General features: G+C 46.7%; 1 protein-coding gene across 1 annotated transcript in view; it reads right to left on the bottom strand.

Annotated features, from left to right (window-relative positions):
- B4GALNT3 (beta-1,4-N-acetyl-galactosaminyltransferase 3) overlaps window positions 1-12,566 on the bottom strand; it is a 70,614-nt gene that overhangs the window by 27,757 nt on the left and 30,291 nt on the right.

Here is a 12,566-nt window from a genome sequence, read left to right as displayed (position 1 = left end):
AGAGTACAGGCTAAAAAAAGAAGCTGCAGCAGTTACCAGAATAAACTGGTCCTTTACAAGGCTGAGAGACCTCTAACACTCTGGAACGGTCCAGCAGAGACCAGGAGTTGTTTATGTTACTCGGAGTTGGCAGACTGACACAGAGAGAGAAATTGCCTTTGTCTTCCTTAAAAGCTCTTCCCTCTTTCTTATTAATTTGTTATATTAAAGATTCATCGCAGTTCTAAAATACATGTCAGAGATTTCATTAATCACGACAGGACTGGGAACCTTTTTGTAGATCCCTGAGATAATCTCATTGGTCAAACTAAAGAACATCAATTTCTTTTAACTATCAATCAGTCCCAAAGAAAATAAGTAAGACAATAAACAGATTACTAATTTGTTTAGCCAACAAAAGAATATTATTCTGAATATGCACCTATTTGCACAATAAAAGCTTTCAGTCTTCTTTTCTTGAAGGAAATGATGGCAAAGAATGCACCTGATGGGACATTCAGCTGTAATGCCTAAAATATTAGCAATGATGTGATTTAGGATGTCGTTATTTAAGTGAAGTCGGCTTTCAGGTTCAAAGCAACTTCAACTGACATCCCCTCCCCTCCCAGTCTGCTTGATCCAGGAGCCAGGATCATTTTTGGTTCCCTTCTACAACTCCATTGGCCTCCTGGGCTTAGGAGGGACAAAGACGAGCAGATGCAGCATAACCTTGTAGCTCTCTGTAACTGCCATCCTTATCACTAACGAGACAGTGCTGGCGAGCAGAGCTCATGCCTCCCAGCAGTGTTACAGTGGCTCATGCTGTGCAGTTTTCAGATCTGCTAAACATTTTGGCATTGAGTCAGCAACTAACCAACCTGCCAGCAGCTCAGCACTGTGCCCACACCGCATGATAGCTTAATTGTGAAGAGCACAAGGTGCCAAAACCTCCAGGAGCACTCGCTTCTCCCAGGCTGGTGGCGGACCAGCTCAATATCCATGTACCAGGGAGTGGAGCTAGGCTCTCTGCCCATTTTCTTTAAAAATGGAAATCATCCCCAAAGCTCTACGAGGTCCACCAGAGAAGTTGGCTGCCTTGGTATATAAACGGAACCATCCTGCCAGCTCCAAGTCTGAGCATTGAGATAAATGGTCTGAGCCCTCTGCCCTGCTCCTGCAGCCAGAAGTGGCAGGGATGTGCTCTGAGTGGTCAGCGCAGCCCACTGCTGAGGAAACTTCTACTGTTTCAGAGCTAGTATACCCACCTTCACCCTACCCACCCATCTTCACCCTGGGCCCACCCAACCCAGCAGCATGGGAGACTCACTGTGGCTTAAGTAGGTCCATGCTCCACCAGTTTACTTGGGGGGGGGGCATTTACAAGCCACATGACTTAGATCAGCTCCAAAACATCTCTGAGCTACGTAGAAGCCAAGGCAAACCCAAAACAACCCCAGGAACTAGAATTCACAAATGACCCTTTGACAGATCCCCCTCCCTGGCTGTGCTAAGCTCTTGGCCTGTTATTGCACCTACAAACAGGGTTGCAAAACTCTGTCTCTACTTGAATCTGGGTCTGGCAGAGGTGAGCCAAAAGCGAAGATTTTGAAGCTGCCTCCTATGATGTGGTGAAAAAAGGTGACAATTATTGAAAAGGAAGTGCAAGGAATATGGAAAATGTGAAAGTAAGTAGTCAGAGATGCAACTGAGAAACAAGACTCAGAGCCAACTAGGGTGTCCTGCTTTCCTGCCGTGCGTGTTGGCTTAGATGTGTGGGTTTAATTCAGGCCCTGTTAGATGCTGAACAGTCACAAATTTCTGATCCAGGTCTTTCCACCCCCAGAAGCTATGGGTTTAAGCCTATGACTAAAAATATCAGCATCAATATTTATCTTCTGCAGAAGATTTTTCAGTCTGACACTCTGGGTGAGCAGTCTGCTGATTAATGCAGCTAAGCCCATCTCGTGCTTCAGGGACTGACTGTCAAGGGAAAGGAGAAATTCCTGGGTCTTCACATAAAATAATGTATAACTGATGAGCTTCCACCTCGTTCAGAGCAACGAGGCAGGAACCACTGTTTCCGAGTGTCCTGCAGCTGGACACATGGCCCCACTTGCAACGGGGTTGAAACAGACTTTGTAGTTCGCATGAAATTCAGCACTCGCTACTTCAAGGGCTCGTTGCACTGGTGGGAGAGGGGAGCACACTTTTTTTCAGAGAAGAGACCAAGAAGAGTGCGACTGGCTAAATTAGAAAGGAACCAAGTAAAACAGGAATAAAATAAAAAAAAACAGCAACAAAAGTTGGCTCACTCCTGGAGATTCACTGAGGGAGGACACCAAGAGAAGCAGGTTTTTTTCTTTTGTGCAGAGGGGAGAGATTATTTGGTTTCATTGTTAAACTCAGGACTTCACTGCTCTGTGGAACAAGCTCAGGATGAAGCGTCAGACACCCTCCTCTCCTGGGAAAAGGATGCTGGCCACCATGGCCAGCTGCTCCACCGCGGCGACTCCTGGGCTCGTCTGCACTTCGGTTCCTGCGCACGGCTGGCACGGAGCCCGCCTTGAAGCACACACAGAAGCCCGGCTGCACACAAGTGCCAACGGCTGACATTTCTCTGACCCTTGGAAAAGGGAAGAAAGGGGGGCAATTCTCTGTGTTGTACAAATATTTACCTAACACTTACATCAGCCAAATGTGGAAGAGACAAAACAGCTAGGAATTAATCTGGAGGTAGCGACTTCCTTGCTGGGCAATCTGTACTTTGGCAGACTAATTCCCCAACGTGGTACGAAATGATTTTCAGAAAAGAATAGGATAAACACTCCCCTCAGAGAAAGGTCTTGGCGCTCCAGTTCCATCTCAAAAGATTGGCTTTTGCCTGGGGATCTCCATGGGGCACTCTTGGAGAATTACCTGGCTTTGCCCATACTTTCTTTGCTAGGAGGAGTGAGGGAGCTATAGAAAAGAGACACAGCTCCTCCAGCTTTCTGCAGCCAGAAGGCCTGCTTAGGCCAACTGCCGACCAAGGTTTTCTCCCCAGCACAGGCCACAGGATCCAAGACATCGCCTTGCAGGTATCCCCTCCTACAAGACAGCTGGAGAGCAGAGCCCTGCGGCTACCTCCACTGCTCTGTCACAAGAGCACCAGCGCCAGGTGGTCTACTATAGGTTCAGCCCATCCTTGAGCTCTCCATGAGCACTGCTCAGCAGCCCAGCTGGCTGAAATACTTTCTTGATGGCTATTTTAAGTCAACAAGAATATGCCTGGAAAAAAGCAGTAGGCAGGAACTAAAATGCCTCAGCAAACACTTCAGTATTACTAAGAGAGAATGCCAGAACTATTAGCTTTGATGGTTTTGCTCCAGCCCCTCTACAAAACCGGTTCTGGTTAGGATGGGAAAAGGCAAAAAACTGTAAAGGCAGAAATCAAAGGCTTGGGAAGAGCCTGTCCCACAGCCAGGTGAATAGCTGAAATGTTGGTCCAGGCTTTGTTGCCATTAGCCTGTCAGACAGATGTACCAGCCAGCTCCTGGGCTTTTTCTCTTCTGGGCATTGCTTCCTGAAGCACTTCCCGAAGCACACTGGTTTTTTTCCAAGGCTATTTTTTCACCCCAGACACCTCCAAGGAAGGCAACCCTGATGCAGGCACAGCTTGCCAGAAGCAGCAGCCAGCCTTTCTGCCACACACTCCCCCTCCTTGACATCAGGACCAGCCTCCCCATGGCCACAAGGGATGATTCAGGGCAGCGATTCACCCAAAATCCAGCCCAGAGAAAAGAAAGGCACACAGCTTTCTGCTGGGCCAGCTTGCCCAACCAAGCTGGCTGGTGGCCACACAAGCACCACAGCAGACCCCAGGGAGGGGCATGCCGCTGTAGCCAAGGTAGATCAGCATCCACACTTCCAGTGACCTGCAGTTATACCACGCACAATGTGATGGTCAGACCTGCCCCTTCACCATCCCTGCCTGCGACAGCGCAGCTGGCACCAGAGCATGGTGGACGGGGAGATTTGTACGATTTTGTGCCCAGAGGGACCTGATGAGCAAGGAAGTGTTCTCAAAGGCACTTTGGAGGGGCAGAAGGATAGACAGATTCATGGCAATGACAGGGGTTTTGCACAGAGCGCATTCAAACTGCATTTTTTATTCTCACTCCAAGCTCCAGGACATTTTCCCTACGTCTACAACCAGACACTTGGCCAACCTCCTTTCTACAAGCAGAGATCCAACTTTCTTTCTACTTTTGTGCACTGGTGGTCCAAGGTTCAAGCCTCATAGGGATCAGCCACCCAGAAACATTAAGGTGGTTCTTCTTCAGAGAAAAAGGGGTCCTTTTTCTCCCTGTTCCCACCAGGCAGGCTGGTAGCCACCTGCTGAGGACTCAAATGACCACCGGGGCTGAGGCTCAGGTGCCCCTCTGGATTTGAGATGGGAAGCCCTCAGGATTTGAGCTTGCTTCTGGAAATAGAGGCAGGTGGACACAAAGAAAAGGAAAAGAGGCTGAAGAGGAGGCTGAGACAGATGCTGCATCCTACAGCAGAAACCCCCGCAAGGGGCAGCCAGTTGCCTGCAGACCCAGCAGACCAACCATTAAGGGACAGAAAAGCTGTAACAAGAGGAAATAAGATGAAGATGTTCCTTGCCTTGGGTCTGGTCAGGGCCCAAAGCCATGTCTGCCTCTTCTCAGCTATGCTTTTTACTGCTCTCAGGTTAAAAGTCAGCAAAGGAAGCTGCAGGAACAGCAAGTGGAGATGGGGAGATCTCATCCAGGAGTTATGACTCTGCCAGAGCAATGCACTTGAAACACAGCTCAAGAGAAAAAAAAATAAAAGCAGAAAGCCGCAGCCAGAGATAACAGACAGCAGTACCTGGGGAGCTATCGGGCCTTGGGGCAGGAGCGTGACCAGAGTGGCTCTGTCTGTTTGGAGATTGGATCCATCAAGCCACTGTCGTGCCCCAGGCCCCAGCCAGCACTCAATTTCAATTAGCCTGTGAAGGTACCTGGCAACTGTGCAAGGGGGAAATCCCAGACCCACTCAGGTGATCAGCTTCCACTCTAAAGGATGAGATTTGATTACTCTGGTGTTGTTACTGCTGCTTACATAGCTGCAAATGCTATTAACGCCCACATGCTATCCAGCCCTTTTGTAATCCTAAATTATTTCACTCAGCAGCCTCAGGAAACAGCAGGTCCACAGGCTGGTTTGCACAAAAAGCATTTTCCTTCTCATCTGAGACCGTCCTCCTCCTCTTTTGTTGCAAAGACAGGGCAAGAAAAAACTGGGAGGTATGAAGCAGGGTTTTGTTCCTCATTACCCGCAGACCCCTCAGCATGGCATGATGTTTTAACCCTCTCTTGGATGGTCTTATTTCTCCTCTTATCCTGGCTGAATTTTTTCAACTTGCTGTTATGCCACAGGACTTCAATGTGATTTGAGGTCTTTCCCAGTATTATTCCTGGCTTAACAGGTATGCAGATGCAGTACTCAATACCCCCAAATATTACCATTAGGTGCCTTGCAAACATACTGGTCCAAAGATGCTGGGGAAGGTTTCTTGAAACTGAAAATGTGCTCAACTCAGGCAGCTATTTGCAGTCTCTCACATACATATGCATCAGGCCTCCTGCCCTGAACACAAACCTCCTGTCCCAGTTACTCTCATTTAGATTATACCCCACTCACAAAGGGAGAGCACTGGAATGCCTTCACCCTACCACTTGATGCTGGATGTCACGGGCAGTGAGGCTGTGGTCCAGCAACCAAATACTTCTGGCCAGTGAGATCATGGGGACAAGCTGCCACGCTGTGCTGTGCACCTCAGGCAGCACGGTTCCGTGGCTGCAGCCTGATGGTGGCCATCTCCGTGTCACCTGGCCAAGGCAGTGCTGCATCATGCTCTGGGGAAGAGAGTATTTAGAGAGTTTGACATGCCTTTCACACATCCTGACCAGAGCAAACCCCTACTGCTAGTGCCACGCTGCAGGGGAAGGAACACCCACCTCCTGGTCTAACATACACACACGTATGCAGCCCCACAAGACCAAGTGTACAAAGCATAAAGATGAGGTATAAACTGACTTCCTAAAACCAGAGATATGGGGGAAGGATAAAGTGAAAAGGAATAGCCAATGGTTTCTGGCCATAGGGGTAAGTGAAGGTTAGGTCAAGTCATGAATCACAGAAGGGGGCCAGAGAAACTACCAAAAAAATCATTCAAGGGTGGAGCCGGGCCAAGAGAGTCTCTCTGGTTACTTATTTAAGTCAATAAAAGGCATAGGCAGAAAAGAGTGAGCTCCTTGCCCTCAGATCAAGATCAGAATAACACTCTTGGAGTTAAAAGGATTCAAGAAGTTATGAAACCTGGTGTTACAGAGGATGCTCTGCAAACCTTTCCATTTCTGGTTAGCACAGAACCCAGCAAATATGATTGCTGACCTCCTCCAGGGATAAATCACAGGTTAGAGACTGTGTGTGCAGACATAAATTACTCCATTCTTCCTCCAGTTACAACTCTGATTCACTGCTTTGTGCAACTGCACGGCTTTGCTGTCTGTGAGTTTGCAAACTCTGACAATAAGCTGCAGAACATAAAGTACATGAAGTATGACGGAGGAAAATGCAGAGCGCTGCACTTGAACGAGAAGAAAATGAGCAGACGTAACTACCCAGGGCGCTCATGCAGTCTCACTTCCAGACTCACCCACCAAACAATACCTTGCTGCTGTTGCCCTCTAGGTATAGGAAATGTATTTCATACAGGAAGGGAAGAACTGATAAGCAATGGCTGGGGCACTAATCTGGTTTGTGGAAAACAAAACTCAAATCTTGCTTCTGCCACTAAAATTTTCCATTGCCCTAGTTAAATCATTAAGTCCACCTATGCCACAAGATAATCTGGCAAATATTGCCTGCCTCCTGAAAGCTCAGCAAGGATATGCACGTAGAGATGCATCACTGGATTTCAGTGAGAGAGCCCATGATGTTGCTGCCATTTGCACTGTTCTTCAAAATTAGGGGGCTGAGCTTGTAAGTCAGCTCCAGAAATGCCTCTGTTTCAACCCAGTGTATGCTAGAATAAAACAATTGCGAACTATTGCTTATCTGCACTTGCCAAGCTGAAGGCAGAAGAGGTACAGGAGCTGATGCCAGCATGGAAGGGCAGCTACGACCCGCAGCCAGATGAGGTGCCCAGCCACAGAGGCCCAGCTTTGGCTGCGCAGCTGTAATCCCCTGCCTGGGGCGATTACAGCCAACAGGTGCCCTGAGCAATGGAGACATGTCCTCTCCTGCCCATCCTCACCTCTCCATCCACGCAACTTAATCCCTCCTCACCTTCCTCTCTTCTGCCTCTGCAAGGTTGCACTTAGGAGCCCTGAATGATTAGACTGGGGAAGGGGAAAGAGCAGGGCACCTTGTTTTTCAGGGGAAGGAGGCAACACTGACTCAAATGAAGCCTGAGAAGAAGAGCACCTACTGCTGCTTTTAGTAATGTACAGTAAAGACCATGATTTTGGCGCTGCTAACTGCCACAGCAAAGGGGGGAGAAATGCTTTTTATTCTGCCTCTCTTTCGCAGTAATCCACAGGTCATCTTAACCACACAAAACACATGTAGAAGCTTTTAAACAATAAAATATGTTTTCAACATTACGGTCATAATAGCTGTGCAGTTAAAGTAATTAACTGCTGGCAAGTTCAACTCTTTAATTAACAGAACCTGTGCCAGTTGTCCTGCAATTACGGTGTGCTTGTCCCTGAGACATTTTGCTGCACACAGGCTGACTCTGCGTCTGCCTCCTCCTAAGATACTGCCATCAAAAGCAAAGTGTCTCTCACGTTTTACATTCTTCAAGCACAGCAACAGATTTCTCAAAAAGGCCACAGTCGGTGTTAAACAGAGCTGCCTCCAGCCATACCAAGATTAAGGGTATTTGAGTAGTACACATCACAGTATCGCACTTACCAAGCCAGGCTTTTGCCAGTCATTGTCTTTGAAACACGGGATTTGCATCAAACCATTTACTGATGAGAGATCAAGATGTTTGGCTTGCTTGAACCACAATACTTGTAGCGCTTGGAGAAACTGGCAGGTTGACAGAAGAGCACAGAATCAGGTGTCTTGATACAAGTCTAAGTTTTGATTTTTATTCCTGCTTTTAAGATCAAAATAATTTGCTACTTCATGGACTCCAGTTTAATGCTTTTCTCCCCTGTCCCTTTTTTGAGGGGGGTAAACGGTAACATCTGACATTATTTTGGGAACAAAAATACCTTTAATCCTGGAACATCTACATGGGTTTCTACCATTTCACTCCCAGTGACCACATCCTCAACTACTGACTCACACTCTGCAGCTCTGCATACAGTCTTCCTTTTTATTTTTAAATAAAAACAATAACAACAACTTTAAAAATTCCTCAAGGGTAACTAGCATGAAAAGCAGATGTTCCACGTAGTTATGACCACTGAAAGTGGTATTCCTGGCACTCTCCACTTTGGCTGGAGGCACCGGTGAAGCCATGCCCTTAGAGACACAAGAGGCCATAAAGGCCTGTTCTACTGCAGTATCAAGTTAATTAAAGCCAACGTTTGCCTCCATATATCACCAGCTTAGTGCAGCAAATCATATGCACCGCACTCGGAGACAGACCTGGGAAGCTTCCTGCCCACTTTTATTTGCACGTACAGCATCATCATTAACAGCACGAGGGACTCCTTGCACAAAGCAGCATGTTTCTAAATGCTTTAAACCATGAACTGATCTGTTGCTTTGATGTTCATAGTATATGAATAAATGCAATGAATAAGAAACAACATATGTATGCGGCTTCCCTCCCCTGAGCCCAGGGAGGTACCTGCAGAAATAAAGAAAGGAAATGGCAATTCTGTGCTCAGCACTCTTTGTCATCTGTTTTTCTTTCTGCAACAAGACTGTGCCCAAGAAAGTTCAACAAGGTCATCCATGCAGCTTTCAGAAAGCTTTGGTACGTGCATTTTTCCTCAATGGATCCAAACACGGCAGCACACAGACTGCTCAAAGGGCTTTCCAAAAGGTTGTGTTTTTTTTTTATACAGGAGCTGTCTAGGATGTGAAGCTGAACATTAACTGTACAATAGACCTTCAAGTCAGCATTTGTTATTGCTTTACTGAATGCAGCTAACGCATTATTTCTTGTATCTTGGATGGGGATTTTCCTAAAGACTCAACAGCTTGCCACTTCCATGTAGATACAGCATTCGCCAAATATCTGCTTTCGGCTTGATTTTCAGTCAAGTTCTGTGGAACTCTGTGCTGTAGAAAATGTCATCCACTGCTTCCATGAAAAAAAACCCCACACCTTATTTATTTCTCTACTTGCCATTTCTATTTGCCGTTTTGCTCAAAGCTGCTGTAGCCATTTTCTTCCCCTGTATTCACCTCAAAGGCAGTAATCCACGCCCGCTGAAATGTATTGTTTTCACGGTCTCTGTGAGCATTGTGACAAAATTATTACCCTACGCTATCAGTTTCAGTGGTGACTGAAGGCAGTCTAGGGACAAGACTAAAGAAAGAGAGGAATTAAGATAAAGAACAGGCTGGACAAACATCTGCCAGAAATGGTGCAGGTAGGGTTGACCCGACCTCGAAGCAAGGAAGCACGCAAAACTGACACTCTTGAAGGCCACTCCAGAAATATCTTAGGATTTGTTTAAATTATTTTAATTTACCTATGTTCTTGAGGATAGCAGAACGTCTGGTCTTCCCAGGGCTCTGCATTGGACACCCTGTTCTGACACCAAACAAAGCCCTGAGGACAGAGACACTCCTAAACGTGGGACAACACAGCACTTAGCTATGCTGAGGAGGAAGCAAAAGCAGGCGCACTGATGAATACCAAAACCAGAGAAATATAACAAGTCTTCTAAATAACAAAGAGGAACTGACAGTGTAGTGGTTGAGGTACTGCTTTGGTATTGCTTTCTAGGTAGTCAGATTAGAAACAATCTGATGATTCAATTTTGAGTCAGATGAAGTCCTTCTATTAATGAGTTTTGGATGAGGCTCTAAAACCACTCCAAGAATTTCAGGAACTTGGATGCAATCCCTGTGTACAAGTTTACTTCCATGATTCTCAGTCAAAAATCAAAGCTACAGCTTCTGGTTCAGGTTTACATATGATCAAACGTTGATTAAAATAGCAGCAAAAAGCAACTGGAATTTCAGGGTATTCTTCAAGAACGTCTGAAATCTCTCATTAGATGCTGACAACACCAAATCTAAGCCCAAAGCTTCATGCCAGTCTTCATCTCTCTTTGTGGAGGAACTGTGCATGCACCTCTCAACCCAACACCACCATCTCTATTTAGCAAAGGTGCGATTTGTAACACTGATTTCCTCTGAATCGTCATTAAATACCGACTGCTAGTCAGGGCAGACTAACATGCAAGACGGACTAACGGTTTGATACGTTACAGAAAATCCTATATACCTATGTCTTAAAAACCATATCAAGCCTCAGAGTACTAAGAGGGCGAGAGCACACTCAAGCTCCTCCATGACACAGGCTCAAAATTCATGTCGACAAAACAAGCTACCAGTCCTCCCTTCAGGCATCCTGTCTCCAACCAAATGTACGCTCTGCAACAGGAAGGGCTGCAAAGCACAGACACTTGCTTTGGGGCCAGCTTTATTGACACAACATGGGTTGCTATGGGGAAGAATCAGGGTTGTGTAAACTCTCTTTATAGAGCTCTTACCCAATGACCTAATTCCAAAACACCAGCTTCTGAAATATTCATTCTCCTCCTCCTTGACTAAATCCCACGTCAATGTCCTCAAACCAGCCTGCGCAACACACTTGACAAAAATCACTAAGAAAGTGGGAACCAGGAGGAGTTCACAGAAACTACTCTTTGTCCCAGGGAGAAAAAAAAATGGAGCCATGCACAAGCTGAGACACAGTTGAATTTTTCGGAGCCCAGACTGCAGAGGCCAGCCAAACACTGCTGCGGGGCCCCCGTTCTCCGCAAGCAATCCCTGCCACCAGCAGGCATTCCTGAGGGCTTCCAGAAGGTGATCCTTCACCCAGAAGGAGACGGCCGGGTTAGTCGCCTTGGAGCTGGGCCAGCATGCCTTACAGAGCTATCCTGTTTCAGTGGAATATTTAACCGTGCTACAGCTTTCTACCGGAGCATTACAATCACCCTGCCAACTGCTTAAGGGGGCTTGCAAGGACTGATCGTAAAATTATTGTTTTCTTTCCAACACGTTGGAAATTTCCATAAGTCAAGGAAGAGGGGTTCCTACTGTCCAGCACCCGTCTAGCAAGTGCCTAATGAACTTAAGGACAAATAAAACCATAACGACTGTCCAATCCGCCTCTTGTGTAATTCAGTACAGGAAACTCACACAGTAATTCCTGCACCAGCTCCAGAATAGATATCCAATGAAAATGCCATCTGACATCAGTTATTTATACGCTGACCTGAGATTTCATCCAAACTCTGTTCTCAGCCTCTTTTCTAAGTTTTACTGACCTTTTCCACAGGTTCCTGGTGTGATTCCTACTGAGCTCCACTGACAGTTCAATTTCATTCCCTTTCCATGATGGTATGAGTGTACTGCCTTATACAACTTAACCACGTATGTCAAAATACCCATTTCTAGCATGTTCTGCCAAAACTGAAGGCGAGTGAAAGCAACTGGCCTCTCTACTGCATTTTGCCAAAGGACCAGTTGTTCATCGTCTGACTTTGCATGCCTCTGACCCCAGTAACTCACAAAGCTCCAGGTTTTATGTAGCTAGGAGAGCATCAGACCTCAGCTCTGGTGCCCTGAAACACACAGTACAGTTTATATGCTACACGCTGTTTTATGGGAAAAGTTCCTAATGTGGTGTCTCCTGGGACGGAGATGAGGACTGTGTGTGCCTGTGACTTCCCAGGCTCCACAAAGAGTCCAGGGCAGTCCATTCTTGATTACTCTTTTAATCTATTTTTTCTGCATGCTAATACGAAAACGCAGAATTGCTGAGGCTGGAAGGCACCTCTGGAAATCATCTAGTCCAAACCTCTGCTCAGAGCAGGGTCACCATCAGCTAAAGCAGCTTGCGCAGGGCCACATCCAGTCAGGTGTTGAATACCTCCAAGGACAGAGACTCCACAACTTCTTTGGGCAACCTGTTCCAATGTCTGACCACCCTTACAGTAAAAAAAAAGTTCTTCTTATGTTTAAACGGAATTTCCTCTGGCTTGGTTTGTGCCCATTGCCTCCTGTCCTTTCCCTAGATGCCACTGAGAAGAGTCTGTCTCCTTATTCCTTACTCCCTCCCATCAGCTATTTATATACATGGATAAGATCTCCCTGAGCCTTCTCCTCTCTAGGCTGAACAGCCCCAGCTCTCTCAGACTCTCCTTGTATGTCAGATGCTCCAGTCCTGCAATTATCTCCATGGTCCTTGGCAGGACTCACTCCAGCGTGTCCACGTCTCTCATCTGGGGGAGCCCAGAACTGGACATGGTGCTACAGATGTCTCACGTGAGCTGAGCAGAGCGGAAGGATCATCTCCCTCAATCTGACTTAATGCAGCCCAGGAGGCTGTT

The sequence above is a fragment of the Nyctibius grandis genome, chromosome 5, assembly GCF_013368605.1.
Source record: "Nyctibius grandis isolate bNycGra1 chromosome 5, bNycGra1.pri, whole genome shotgun sequence".
NCBI lineage: Eukaryota > Metazoa > Chordata > Aves > Nyctibiiformes > Nyctibiidae > Nyctibius > Nyctibius grandis.
The sequence above is the reverse complement of the archived record's forward strand: the minus strand, read 5'-3'. Positions and strand labels throughout refer to the sequence as shown.